Genomic DNA, 10,395 nt, shown 5'->3' on the forward strand with positions numbered 1-10,395 from the left:
CCTTGTCCAACAAACCATGGCGGAGTTAGTGCCTACAAAAAGACGCCATTAGGCCTACTATTTCACTCTATAGTATATCGTACAGGGAAAACGATTAGTTACCGGAGTGTAACTCCAGTTCTATGAGTGGAGCGGAGCCCCATAGGGGAGCTCTGCTCCTAGTGGTTTACCCTCTGCCCTAAGGCAGCATCAGCCTTAGACAAAATTATGCACACACCTGCAGCCAATAGGAGTACAGGTGTCCCTATAAGAGGGGATGCCTCCCCTCAATCTGCCTCCCGAGATATTTATCTTCAGCGAGACTAGAGAGGGTCGGCAGGGCCTTAAGTCCTATGGGGCTCCGCTCCACTCATAGAACTGGAGTTACACTCCGGTAACTAATCGTTCTATATCGTGGAGCTCCGCCCCATAGGGGAGCTCTGCTCCTAGTGGTTTAAGGCGGAGCGTAGCGCTCCAAAATGTACTCCCTGCCGAGCCTAACACTTCCCATCTAAACGAGAAAGTCAGGCCTAGCAATGGCTGCAACCGAGTCCCGCAGTACTGCAACTAAAAACCCCTTCGGGCGTCACAATATACCGCGTCATCGGTTAAAGACCCGCCCCACCTAGTCCAATGGCAATGCCAATGACTAGTGGGCAGATCACCAGAATAGAAGCCATACTAATCTGTACTAGCAGATAGATGTGCCTCAATATCCTGTGAGAACACTACCGACCACTAATGGAATGACACCAAGTGTCACTCTACATTGTAAACGCGGTAGACCGCCTCACTCACTCAATGGAATCCCAGAGATTAGTGGGCAGGAACAAAAACATGAGTCATACTAACTGAACAAGCAGATAGATGACCTCACATTCTGTTAATCAACGCATGCCTCTACTGTACTGACCCTGTCAGTCAGGATTCATGCCACAAAATATGTTTTCTTATCCAAAGCGGACCTGATGGAAACCCTGTCCATAGTCCTGCTTTTCCCTCTCTTCCTAGCTCAAGATCTCCCTTCAGCTATGCTGAGTACAAACCGAGCCAAAGAGTTAGAAAACACATCTATCAAAAACACGTCTTCCTAACCAAAGCGGATCTGATGGAAACCTATGTCCACAGTCCTGCTTCTCCTCTCTATCTTGCTCAAGATCTCCCTTCAGCCACGCTGAGTACAGATCGAGCCAGAGAATTAGAAGACATATCTAAGAGATAGAAACGGATAAATGGAGACGGCGTCGACCAGGATGCTGCTCTACAGATATCCTCTACCCCTGTTCTTCTGAAAAGGGCAGTAGAAGCTGCTACTCCACGAGTGGAGTGAGCTCTGATACCCTGAGGCAATTGCCGCTCCGCTGCCTCATAAGCTGTCTCAATGCCTTCACAAAGCCAGTGAGACAACCGCTGTTTTGAAAGTGGTCTACCTAGTGCAGCCGCACCGTGACACACAAACAACTGAGGCGATGACCTGATCGCTGCTGTGCGCTCGACGTAACACGCCAAAGCGTGTACCGGGCACAGGCGATGGAGCTTTTCCTCACCCCTCTCTCTATGAGGAGGAGGAGAAAAAGCCCACAGCTCCACGGTCTGTGACCTATATGAACTCTTAATAACCTTCGGCACAAATGCCGGGTTAGGACGTAACACTGCTCTGCTCAGGTCACCATTGATGGCCAGGCAGTCAGGTCTCGTCGAAAGAGCACACAAATCACTAACCCGCTTAGCTGTAGTCAAAGCGAGCAACAGTGCTGTCTTAATAGACAGCATCTTGAGGGGTATTTGATTCAATGGCTCGAACGGCGACTTACATAGCGCTTCAGTACCAAAGCCAAATCCCACTGAGGAAGCGTGACTCTAGGTGTTGGCCTAAGTCGCCGCGTTCCTAATAGGAAGCGTTTCACTAGAGGGTGGCTAAAGACATTGTCTCTGCCAAACCCCTCATGACAAGCTGAAATCGCTGCTGCAAACACCCTAATAGTGGCAGGCGATTTTTGCTTATCAAACATGAGCTGTAGAAAAGAGAGAATACTCTCCACCTGACAGCTCATGGGGTCTACACCTTGTGTGACACACCATCGTGAAAACACATTCCATCTACTGGCATACATCTTAGAAGTGGAACTGGCACGTGAACCCTGTATGGTCCTGATCACTGCATCAGATAACCCACAGCGCTCTAGCCTGTCCCTCTCAGCAGCCAGGCCTTCAGTGGTTGGCCGATTATGGGCAATTTCCCTATCGTGCCTCCCGCCTGAGACAACGCGTCCCGTCGATGTGGAATTGGCCAAGGTGGCGCAATCAACATCTGACTCATCTCCGCAAACCACGGAGCCCCCGGGCGATCGGGCGCTATCAGTATCACTGACAGCCCCCCTGACCTCACCCTGGCTAGCAGTGGGAGAATGCAGGACAGCGGAGGGAATGCATACAGGAGAACTCTTGGCCATGGTTGGTGCGCAAAGGCGTCCCTTCCCAGTGGCGGTTCGTCCTGTTCCCTCAGAGAGAACCACAGAGGACATTGCGCGTTCACACGTGACGCGAATAGGTCCACCTGGGCTCTCCCGAATTGTTCCCAAATCTGGAGAACAATGTCCGGATGCAGACACCACTCGTCGTCTCGAGGACCCCCTCTTGACATGAGGTCTGCTCCTACGTTCAAGTAGCCCGGAATGTGTGCTGCTCTCAATGAGCGAAGGTGCTCGTGAGCCCACAGCCACAATTCCTCTGCCGCCCGATGGAGAGCAGGAGACCTGACTCCTCCTTGGCAATTTATGTGAGCTACTGTGGTCCGGTTGTCTGACCAGACCAGCACATCGCGACCCCGAAGGGTAGACGCGAAGTGGGTCAGAACCAGTCGAACCGTTTCCAACTCCAAGAGGTTGATATGACGACCTGATTGAGGCCACACACCTCCTATCGCTTGAGTCTGACATGTCCCTCCCCATCCTGTCAGGGACGCATCCGTGAATACTGGGATGTGAGAGGACACCTTTCCTATCGGGACTCCGTGCGTGAGAACGCGCGGGTTTCTCCAATAGTTCAGATCTGCACTGAGCGAGAGTGGAACCACCACCAACCGATGACGTTGACGCAAAGGGTCTAGTCTTAGTTGGGCGAACCATCGCTGCATCCTGCGCATATGCAGGAGTCCCAGCGGAACCACAGAGTGGGCTGACGACATGAGACCCAAAAGTGACATGATCGACAGCGCCGTCACTGTGTGATTCGGACGACACTTCCTCAGGGCTAGCAACAAGGCTACCCTTCGGGGGTCCGAAATTCGAGCCCTCATCCTCACAGTGTCTAGCTGTATCCCCAGGTAGACAATCTGATGAGTGGGCCAGGCGCGCTCTTTTTCCAATTCACAGCAAACCCCAGACTTGTGAGATGTATCACTGTCTGTGTTGTGTGAGTGATCGCCAGCTCTGCTGACGGGCGAGAACCAGTAGGTCGTCCAGGTAGGCTAGTAGCCGTATTCCCTGACGACGCAAGCGGTTCCAATGCCGCCTCCACACACTTGGACAATGTGCGAGGTGCCAGGGCGTACCCAAATGGCATCCTCGTGTATTCGTACGCCACCCCTTGAAAGGCGAACCGCAGAAACTTCCTGTGACGCGGCTGAACCGGCACATGAAAGTCACGCGTCCTTTAGGTCTATGCTCGTACAAAAGTCCCCTCTCTGGACACATTCCAGCAGACGTTTTGTCGTTAGCATTCGGAAGGGCCGTTTGGTTATGCTCTCGTTGAGAATGCGTAAATCCAAAATCGGTCTCACTCCCCCCGTCTTTTTGGGCACTAGGAAATAAGGCGAATATAGCCCTTTGTTCCTTTGTTCCCGGGGAACTACTGTCACCGCCTCCTTCGCCAAAAGTTCCGTAATCTCTGTCATCAGAGCGGCCACTTTGTCTGGCGTTTTCATCACCGTCTCCACCAGTCCCCTGAACGGGAGTGGGGTCCGGTGGAATTGGAGAGCATAACCCTTCTGCAACATCTGTTCTAGCCAGCGTGAGAGGGTGCAGCTTCTTCGCCACTGCCAGCAATGCAGAGAAAGTGGCTGGGTGCGAAGCTGTGGTGCATCCAGTAGAAAGGACCTGTATTCCTCTATGGCCCTTACCGCCACTGTTCCCCAACATTGGAGTGGTGGAACAGCCCAAGGTGGGCCTCCCGTGAAAGGGAGAGGAACTATTAATGCGTTCTGAGAAAGAAAGAGGAGCAGGGACGTCGGTTAAACCCGTAACCGTCGTATTCCTGCCCTCCTTGAACGCATCGCGGGTCTGAATTGCGCTGACCGAGGCCACAGCCTGCGGCAGGGCACCATCCCCAGCAAGCGATTGCGTCATCTTAGGTGACTGCAATTCGCTATCAGAGCCCTTCACTACAGTACTCCTTGAAGTCTGTAGTATGAGGTCTCTATGAGGTAAAACAAGGCGGCGCCTTAATACCTTCTTAACTTTCACCTTCTGTGTGTGTTCAACTCTGCACCCCTGGTGGGTTGAGTCACGCTCAGTGTGGTGAGTATTAGCGCGTTCAAAGGAAAGTGGGGGCGCCGATACACTGGCACCTTCGTGACCGTGGTAATCGGGCCCTCCGTGAACGCAGCATGGGTCTGAATCGCACTAACCGAGACCTTAGTCTGCGATAGTGCGCCATCCCCAAATAGCGGCTGCGTCATCATGTCTCCTGACTGAGACTGCAGCCTGCTATGAGAGACACTCACTACAGTACTCCTTGGGGTCTGTAATGTGAGGTCTCTTTGAGATAAGCCAAGACGGTGTCTTGGTATCTTTCCTCCCTTCACCTCCTGTGTGCGTTCAGCTCTGCACCTCTGGTGGGCTGAACTACGCTCAGTGTGGTGAGTATTAGCGCGTTCAGAAAGAAGTGGGGGCGCCGATACACTGGGAACCTTCGTCACCGTGTTAATCGGGCCCTCGGTGAAGGCAGCATGGGTCTGAATCGCACTAACCGAGACCTTAGTCTGCGATAGTGCGCCATCCCCAACTAGCGGCTGCGTCATCATGTCTCCTGACTGAGACTGCAGCCTGCTATGAGAGGCACTCACTACAGTACTCCTTGGAGTCTGTAATGTGAGGTCTCTTTGAGATAAACCAAGACGGCGTCTAGGTATTATTCCTCCTTTCACCTCCTGTGTGCGTTCAGCTCTGCACCTCTGGTGGGCTGAACTACACTCAGTGTGGTGAGCCTGGGCGCGTTCAGAAAAAGGTGGGGGTGCCGATACACTTGGCACCTTCGTGACCGTGGTAATCGGGCCCTTCTTGAACGCAGCATGGGTCTGGGTCGTACTAACAGAGACCTTAGTCTGTGATAGTGCGCCATCCCCAATGTGGTTATTATCAGCGCGTTCTGAGAGAAAGCGGGGCGCCCGATACGTTGGTTACGCCCGTAACCGTAGTAATCAGGCCCTCCGTGAACGCAGCACGGGTCTGAACTGCACTGACTGAGGCGTTAGCCTGAGACAGAGCGCCGTCCCGAATAGCGGTCGCGTCATCATGCCATTATCTGGCTGAGACTGCAGCCTGCTATGTGAGACACTCACTACAGCACTCCTAGGAGTCTGTAAAGTGAGGTCTTTATAAGGTACACTTAATACCTTTTATATACCTGCCTTATGTGTGCGTTCAGCAACGCACCATGGTGGGCTGAGCTGCACTCATAGTGGTAAGAGAGAGAGCGAGAGTGAGGAAGGTCGAACGCTCTCGGATGTATTATGGAAAAGGGGCTCTTTTTTGACAGTGTCAAGAAGAGCCAACTCTTTAATACACACATCAACAAAAACATTATCCTCCATACACTCAACGGTAGGGTGGGGGGGGACAGTGGGCTCGGTCACAGCAGGTGCTGCGCCGTCTTCCGTTCTCTCCCCCTCGCCATGTCATAAACAGCGTCTCTTCTGGCCGCCCTTCGGGTGATGCCAGGATGACGCTTTAATGACCTCTCTCGCCGGCACCTCTGGCGCTGCAGGGGGGGGCGAGGCCCGCTCCCTTGCTGCTGGAGGCCGCCGTCTGACGCCAAGCTGTAGCGAGAGTAACGGCCGCCCTTCCTCATATCCACTTCCGGGTTGGAGGGAATGGGGGGCAGCTTAATCTCCCGCTGTTTAGCAGCCCACTCAATGAGACCTGAGAATTCAGAGCACAGAGAGGCTGTGGCGTCATCATCCAGGGATGTAATGACCTCACAATTTCCCGAAGGAAAAGGGGTGTTAAACATCTGGGTCAGTGTAATGAATTGTTCCAATAGAATATGCATTTCTTCCCCAATAGCCCTGTCATCTCCTGAGTCAGCGCCTTCAGATGATGCCTCAGAAGCTGAGACTAACACTGATAGCGCATCCTCAAGAGGAATATCCTCCCTAAAAATGCCCAACGCTGCTTCCACTCCTTCAAAAAAGGAGGGCGCAGCTGGCGCATAGTGGGGGATTAATGAGGCCGTCCCTGGCGTGCTGTGTCCCTCGACCCACAAAACATATGTCGGGGGGGGTGACAGCCGCCAAGGGGAACAGCGACATTGAGCTCTGAAAAGAGCTTTTGTTAAATACTTACCCTATGGATAAGCTTGGTGTGCTCATTGTAGGACGACGTCGATGATCTGGAAAATCGACGGCGTTTTCTTCGTCCTGAGTCTTCTCTTCGTCTCTTCTTGGCTTCTTCAGTCTAGTCCAGTCGCTGAAGATAAAGGGAGGCAGATTGAGGGCAGGCATCCCCTCTTATAGGGACACCTGTACTCCTATTGGCTGCAGGTGTGTGCATAATTTTGTCTCAGGCTGATGCTGCCTTAGGGCAGAGGGTAAACCACTAGGAGCAGAGCTCCCCTATGGGGCGGAGCGCCACGATATAGAACTTGGCTATAGCTTTCCGGCCGCTGGTATAAAAAAAAGTAGAGAAACCCAGGTCCTACATGACTCAGAGTGGGCGAGTTCGTTTTGCATGGCCAGTTGCCCCGGGTGGATGTAGATGTCACTTAAAGGTCCAATGCAGCCGTTTTATCTCAATTTCAAATCATTTCTGAGTAACAATTAAAAGGGGCAATCAGCGGTTGCTATATGCATAGCGGTGGGTAGCCTAGCAGTTAAGAGCATTGGGCCAGTAACCAAAAGGTTGTTGGTTTGAATCCCAGAGGTGGAAAAATCTGCTGTTCTGCCCTTGAGTAAGGTAGTTAACCCCCAACAAAAACTGCTTCCCTGGGCAATGATGATGTCGATCAAAATGCGGAAGACACATTTTGGTTGAATCCATTCAGTTGTGCAACTGACTAGGTATTCCTTTTTAGGACTTATAAATTAATTATATAAACCCATTGATTCTTGAAGAATATAGCTTATAAATGCCTCATGGGCTTAGGTCAACTGTCGTACTCCATCAGAACCCAAAATATAAGCTTGTTTTACGCCAATGTTTGGAGAAAAAAAAATACTTTTGTAAACAAGCACCTCAAAACATGGATAAACTATAATTTGGATATCATGGATGGTCAATCCTTGCATCCATAACTCTGTCTATGAATTTGAGAGTGATTACATTTCTCCAGCCCCATCCCTCAGCTTTTTGAAGGGTGGGGAGTCGCTTTGTTATTGTTTCTACTGCTGATTGCCGCTTTAAGTACCTTACTATGATTGTTTTCAACTAAAATGGTCAAAAATAAACCAAAATAGCTTCTTAGCAAAGAGCAATTTCTCAAGCAAGAATCATGCTAGAACTGTTTGGGAGTGGTCTGAGTGGGGAGGGGAAAACTGAAAATGAGCTGTTATTGGCAGAGAGGTTTGGAACGCTCTTTCTTATTTGTCTGTTAACTAAGGGTGCGTTTGTAAATTCACTCTGGCTATCTACTCCGATTTCAGAGCACTCTCGTCTGAGTTTGCCAGAGCGCAGAATAGAATAACTGAGGAATTTACGAATGTGCAACACACGTTGAATGTGCCAGCAGCACAGTTACAGTCACCAACGCTCTAGATAACATGAAAACAGCCTAACCAGCTCTGCTAGGGCGAGAAAAATGGTCAGAGTGAGGTGTTCTCTCATTTGTGTCTGGAAGTAGCTAGCAAGCTAGTCAACTTTAGCCAGTTAGCTTGGGTGCTTGACTGCCGTTGTGAGGTCAGAACGCTCAGATCAACCCTCAGCCAGAGCGTCCAGTGTGCGCTCTGAACGCTGAGAGAGCGAAACACTCTGAATTTACGAACTGACAATCTGACAATGCTCTGAATTTACGAACGCCCAGACCGCACTCTGAACGCACTCAGGCACTCCAGAGTGAATTTATGAACACACCCTAATTCACTGCATGGTGATGTCACCATGGAAGACCAAAACTCCATCCCACCAAAACAGGCTGAGATTTCAGGCTGTCTTTTTAAACAATAATACAATTTCACAGTATTATTCCAACCTCATAGTGTGAAAATATATATAAAACACAGGGAAATCACGTTTTTGACTGCACTGGGCCTGTAAGGACCAATGGAATTGTTTAAAATGTACAAACTCTGCCCACACGGGGCACTGGGCCATGCAAAATGAACTCACCCAGTGACTATAGTCACCTCTTTAATGTCATCCCCTATGTCACAGGGAAAAGCATTGTCTGTAGCCCTTAGCAGAATTTGGTATTGTTGCTCTTTAATCTTTTGAAAATAGAATCTGTATAGTGAACATGGACTATAATAATGTCTGTAAGTAGGTTTCTGTTCTTAAGCCTATAATATAGTTGAATTTTAAATGAAAACAAAATGTTCATACTACAAGAATATGACCATGTGAATGCAATCAACTTGTGAACTCTTTCAGACTTGTGATTATGACTACGTTCCCTGGCCTCCGATGACCTCATCCCCATGCATCACAGTTTTTGAGATCTCCAATCAGCTCACTCCTATTTGTTCCTGCCCTGCTTACATTTTAGTCATTTAGCAGATGCTCTTATCCAGAGCGATTTACAGTTAGTGAGTGGGAATTGAACCCACAACCCTGGCGTTGCAAACGCCATGCTCTACCAACTGAGCTACATCCCTGCCGGCCATTCCCTCCCCTACCTTGGACAACGCTGGGCCAATTGCACGCCGCACCATGGGTCTCCCGGAAGCGGCCGGCTACGACAGAGCCTGGATTCGAACCAGGATCTCTAGTGGCACAGCTAGCACTGCGATGCAGTGCCTTAGACCACTGCGCCACTCGGGAGGCTATATCTCCTTATGTCTCCATTCATCACCAGCTCTTATTTCTCTATAATGTTCCTCAAAATATGTAGCCATTTTAGTCCATCTGATGTAAAAATCATACTGAAAGGTGCTTACAGCACAGCTGTACATAGTAGTTTATACTAAGATCCCTCTCCTAAGTTCACTGACTTGAAACTTACACTGGTAGACATGTGATGATGCATTGCATCATGTTCTCATTGCAGTAAGAGGTTGAGCAAGAAATTATCAATGGGAGAATCTCTTTTCACTTACTCTCTCATGATTTCTCATGTTAATTTATCTTCCATGTCGGACTGTCTCAATGCAATTGAAGCCAGGCCACAGCTCTGTGACTGACTACTCCGAGTTTAATGTAAAAAATTGGGATTTTTTAATAGTAATTGAAAGAACACTGAACAAAGGTAGCCTGACGTTTGGCCAGAGCAAGTAGTCTGGGTAGCCAGGCAGGAACAAAGGGATTGATTGATTTAATTATTTACATTTTAGTCATTTAGCAGACGCTCTTATCCAGAGCGACTTACAATTAGTGAGTGCATACATTTTCATACTGGCCCCCCGTGGGAAACGAACCCACAACCCTGGCGTTGTAAGCGCCATGCTCTACCAACTGAGCTACAGCATATATTTCAGTCTATATTAAAGTTCAGTCTATTACAAATTTGTTATAGGCATACAGTTACATTTCATGCATTTTACAGGCTATGTGCATCTGATGAAATAAATAGTGCTTCACCTTTAAAGAGTACAGGCTCAACTGATAACTGCGACCTGTGTTGGCCAACTCCGGATGAAAGTGAATCTTGGCCTATGTGCAGAGGTGGGTAGAGTAGCCAAAAATTGTACTCAAGTAAAAGTACTGTTACTTCAGAATAATATGACTCAAGTAAAAGTAAAAAGTAGTCATCCAAATGATTACTTGAGTAAGAGTAAAAAAGTACTTGGTGAAAAAACGACTCAAGTACTGAGTAACTGTTGAGTAACGTCTGATTTATTTTTTAACACAAGACAACAATCAGACAGACAAAAATACAAAATAATCATCTTTAGGCAAATTATAGTTCATCCAATCAATAAAATAAATTACAAATGAGCTTAAATTAAAATAATTCAGGTAAATTCAAGTACTTAAAAAATAAAATAATAAATAAGCACAAGTAACACAAATGTCCAAACCTTTATACTTTTTTTACCAGGCAGAACTA

This window comes from Coregonus clupeaformis, chromosome 24 (assembly GCF_020615455.1).
Source record: "Coregonus clupeaformis isolate EN_2021a chromosome 24, ASM2061545v1, whole genome shotgun sequence".
NCBI classification, from domain to species: Eukaryota; Metazoa; Chordata; class Actinopteri; order Salmoniformes; family Salmonidae; genus Coregonus; species Coregonus clupeaformis.